This window comes from Magnolia sinica, chromosome 18 (assembly GCF_029962835.1).
Source record: "Magnolia sinica isolate HGM2019 chromosome 18, MsV1, whole genome shotgun sequence".
Lineage (NCBI taxonomy): Eukaryota > Viridiplantae > Streptophyta > Magnoliopsida > Magnoliales > Magnoliaceae > Magnolia > Magnolia sinica.
In genome coordinates this window covers 61,243,667-61,248,282 of record NC_080590.1, presented here as the reverse complement: position 1 = coordinate 61,248,282, position 4,616 = coordinate 61,243,667, and the positions used below count along the sequence as shown (strand labels likewise).

General features: G+C 38.8%; 1 non-coding gene across 1 annotated transcript; it reads left to right on the top strand.

Moving 5' to 3' along the window:
• Positions 1-336: 336 nt before the first annotated feature.
• Positions 337-442, top strand: LOC131234085 (small nucleolar RNA R71). The gene has a single exon (XR_009165498.1). It is a non-coding gene; the product is annotated as a small nucleolar RNA R71 (small nucleolar RNA).
• Positions 443-4,616: the final 4,174 nt, after the last annotated feature.

The following is a 4,616-nucleotide window of genomic DNA, read 5'->3' as shown; positions in this document are numbered from 1 at the left end:
CAAGCACAAACACCACAAACAGTTTCCTTAACCTTATCCTTCTTTAATTCCATGGCCTCGAATTTTCTTATGAGATTAAACACTTTAGCATTGATATCATCATCTTCTTTCAGAAGGTATAATCGACCCCTCTCCTTTGATTGAGTGGGCCTAAAGGTAGTGCTTGATTTTAAGTAAGTGTCCCATGATTGTGCGTTTTCAACAAGTTTGTCTAAGTAGTCCCACACATCATCGACATTTTTATTCATGAATTTCCCATTGCACATTGTCTCAACCAATTGGCGTATGGAAGATGTCAGTGCATCATAGAAAAAGTGTGTAATGTGCCACGTTTCAAAACTACGTTGTGGGCATGAATTGATAAGATCCTTGAACTGCTCCCAACATTGAAGAATGTTTCATCCTCCTTTTGGGCAAATTTCATGATTGACTTTCTAAGGGTGTTCATTTTATGATGTGGAAAAAATTTCTTTATGAATTCCCTTATCATGTCATTCTATATGCCAATAGATCTAGGACGTAGTGAATGCAACCACGTCTTAGCTTTCTCTTTCAAAGAAAAGGGAAAGAGTTTCAGTCTGACCGTGTCCTCAGATACGTTTGGAAAATATAAAGTGGCTATGATCTCATCAAACTCTTTCAAGTACAAATATGGACTTTCATATTCAAGTCCATAGAATTTTGGAAGGAGTTGGATTAACCCTAGCTTAATATCCATGTATCCCGTATTTTCAGGAAAAACCATGCATGAGGGAGTAATCACCCCCGTCGGTTGTAAATAATCTCACAAAGTACGAGGCGGGGGTGCTTGATGCACCTCATTCTCATCATGGACTTCCTCAACCCGAGGTTGAGGTTGTCATCCCAGTTGATTGACTAGTTGATTTGCAGCCATCACTTCAATTAACTCTGAGGATCTCGAGTGGTGTCTAATCTTGTGATGGATAGATAACCCCTCAACCAATCCTCCTTCACTCAAAAGACATCGAGTGTTATCACGTACCCACTTGGGCATGAAACACTCGCAACCCTCAATCTCTGATTCTATCCTAAACCTAAAAGAAAGAAAGGAATAGAAATCTAGAATTAGAAAAAAAGAAGAGTTGGAAAGAAGTTACCAAATTAGAAGTTCCTAAGTTAAGGTCCTGCAAAACAAAACAAAACAAGTTAGTTTCTAAAAATAGAAATTCTAAAATTAGAAAGTTCCTAAAATAGAAGGTAAATTAGTTTCTAAAAAGGGAAAACTTCTAAAAACCAAAAATAAAAAGTTTCTAAAAACTAATTAGGAAAGTTCTAAACCTAGAATTCGAAAGTATGTTAATTTCTGAAAATAAAAGAAATCGTAGAATTAGAAAGTTTCTAAAAATAGAAAATAAAACCCTAATCCTAAAAATAGAAAAAAGTAGAAAAATTAAAAAGAGATTACCAATTTAGAAAGTCTATATCAGGGTCCTACAAAACAGGAAAGGTTGGTTAGTTTCTAAAAATTACACAGAAAAAACCTAAACCTAAAATTAAAAAAAACCTAATATTAACCTAATTCTAAAACTAGTTAATCTCAGAAAAATGCAACCATTAGTCCTCGGAAATGACGCTAAAAACTTTTTCACATCCCCAAGTGTAGGGTCGCGATGTAGTGATAATTTCGGTAAGACCAAGGTCGAATCCATAGGGACTGAACCTTGTACATAATCTGTAAGTAAGCAGAACTAGAACTAGAAGAAGATGTAATCTAAATCAGTATAATTTAACAAAATAAATGTGAATTATTAAACTAAAACTTGTAAAATTCAAAGGTGGGAAATCTAGCTAAAACTTATAAATTCGAAGGTAGGAAACTAGGGTTTTCAAGGATCCACTCATAGAGATCAAGGAGATCTATGCTTGATTCATGAACACAACTGGAATCAGAGTCCTATCTTCATCCAATTGGAAGATATTTCATTAAAAATCAAATCTAAAGTTCTTTTGATCTAGTTTTCAATAGATGAGAGGTATGAGAACTAAAAGCGATTCCATCACAAAACCATGCCCATGAGACGAGGCAAACAACAAAATTTAACTAATCTACAACCAATCTAAGAGAATTATGAACATTAGGAAGGGTTCCATCATCCAACCATGTCCATGAGACTATGGTGAACAATAGGGGTTCCTACGTTCACAATCACAATAATGAAAAAGAACATACTCAAAGTTAGCTCAGATCCATTGTAATTTAAGTACAACAAACCATTAAAAATTGAAAGCATTCCTTACAATCAAACTAGAAGCAAAGATAGTTCAACTTAAACATAAATCAAAGCCATAGAGAGCATCCCATCACGCTACAAGCTTCACCTCTAAGCCCTATCTAGGAGGTTTAGCCAATCATAGACATGATCAAGCTAAAATCTCTAAAACTCATGAAAGGAAAATCTAAAGAAAGAGGAAACAAACTCCTTGGCCGTTACACTCTTTTCTCTTTCTCTCTTCTCTTGTGCGTCCACATTCTTCCGCTCTTCCCCTCATGCCTCACACTCTCTCTCTCTATAGCCGTCGGTAGGTCGGTTTGCTGGAGTGGTGAAATTTGGTTGCATGTGTAAACTTACGCTAACAAGAACGCGGAGTGGTGAAATTTGGTTGCGTGTGTAAACTAGAAGCAAATTTGGTTGGTGAAATTTGGTTTTAGAAACTTCTTGCACAGCAAGAACGCGGAAGCATCTTGTGTTGGATCAGGTTTTGACACAAAGATGGCCCTGTTGCGGGATCTGTTCCGATCAGCCTTCTTGGGTTTGGTCGGACGTCGGAGAGGTTTGAATGGCCAGGATCATTGGTCAGATCCTGGCCATGATTGCAGAAAAACCCAAATTTTTTGAGTTTCTCGGATGCTGTTGCTTACGCACGTGGATTGCGTTGAGCCCGGTGGGTCTCATATCAGTGTCAACTAGAAAATCCATTCCATCCATTGGGTTCACGGTGAGATTTCAGTGAAAGAGGGGTGTTTTTGAATTGTCATTCATGTGGTCCACTGTATCTTTGTTCCAGCATCCATCCTGTGTTTACATGTAATCTTCTTCTGTGTGCATGTATGGTAGGATATGGACACCATGGTTTTGGTCAGCCTCACTGTCCGATTGGAACGGACGGTTCAGATCATCCATCCGAACGAAGGAGGTGGGCCACAACATATCACAGCGGATGCCCGTCCGCTTGTTACGCGAAAGGAGAGAAATCTCAATTGAAAACGGATTTTGTCAGGTCAAACATAGTTTAACCCGTCCTTACGTACGGTGCACTGCCAGTTCTACGCTATAGTGCACATGTAATACTCATTTGGGTCTCACATCGATGTTTCTGATAAATCCACACCGTTCATCTGGCTTCCCATCTTATTTAAAGGATTAAGTCCAAAATTGAGGCATAACCAGAGATCGGGTGGTCCCTAAATCGATGATTTATGACTGATCTTTCCGTTGGACCACTTTCACAAAGATCCAGGGTCTAAAATTTTACGTGTACGGTTACTCTCCAATACTCAGGCTGGATATAAAGTTTCATGCCAAACGGATGGTGGGAACCCTATGATCTTGCATTTAGGATGACTTTCAGGCTTCTTTATCTTCAATCACTTTATTTTCTTGGATCTTTAGTGTGTGATTTCTTCAATCTCGGTCTCCTAGGATCCATCCCTTGCTTTGGTGATTCTTGAGCATCAAATCTATGCTTTTAGTACCCTTTTCAGTCTAAGCTCCTAAATTCACCTTGCAACACAAACATGATTAAAATAGAGCATTACACATTATCATGCTCATAAAACCAAGTAATAACTGAGGTCTAATATGCAATATTTGACCCTCAACAGAAGGCAACATGAAAACCATGTTACAATGGAACATGACTGGTGGCAATGTTCCAAATACAATTCCCTCACTTGGACATTGCAACCTAGTGTCTTAAGGTTTACTTCCATTTTGAGATCATCTACTTGATCAACACTTTCATCAGTCACAAGGTCGATTAAGGCATTTTCTCATGAGACAATTTGCAATGCTTCAGCGGTCAATGTTAGTTTATTAGTCAACCATTCATCTACTAGGAAGCACTCATCATTGAGGTAGTTTGATAAGTTACCGCAACTGTCTTTCTCCTTAGGACCTACTGACTGACTAAGTCGGCCAAGGACATCAGAATCTTGGTTTTGTAACACAAGAGATAGCACCGCCCCTACTTTGTTTACAACCACCTATCCTTCAAACACATGGACCCTCCAAAAGGGTCTGGTTCGAGTTACCTCTAGTCGAGGTTGCTTTACAGCATTTTCTGATTCTCTTCTTATTGTGGCTTGACGCCTTTACCATTGACTCTTTTGAGTTTAGGTAAATGCCTCTGGTGCCGTTAGAAATTTTGGATGCATAACCAGCTTCCAAATTCCTTCACGAGTTGCTAGTGGTTCGACCAATCCTTGCTGGTGATAGTCAGACACCATCTGTTGTGGTCGATGATAGTCATTCCCTCTAACTGGCCTAAGGGCAATGTAATGACCCCACTACCTCAATTCAAGAGCATCCCCCCATCCAGGAACAGTCCTTCGAGCACATCATTCACATAGTTACGAGCCTTAACCACTTCATTAA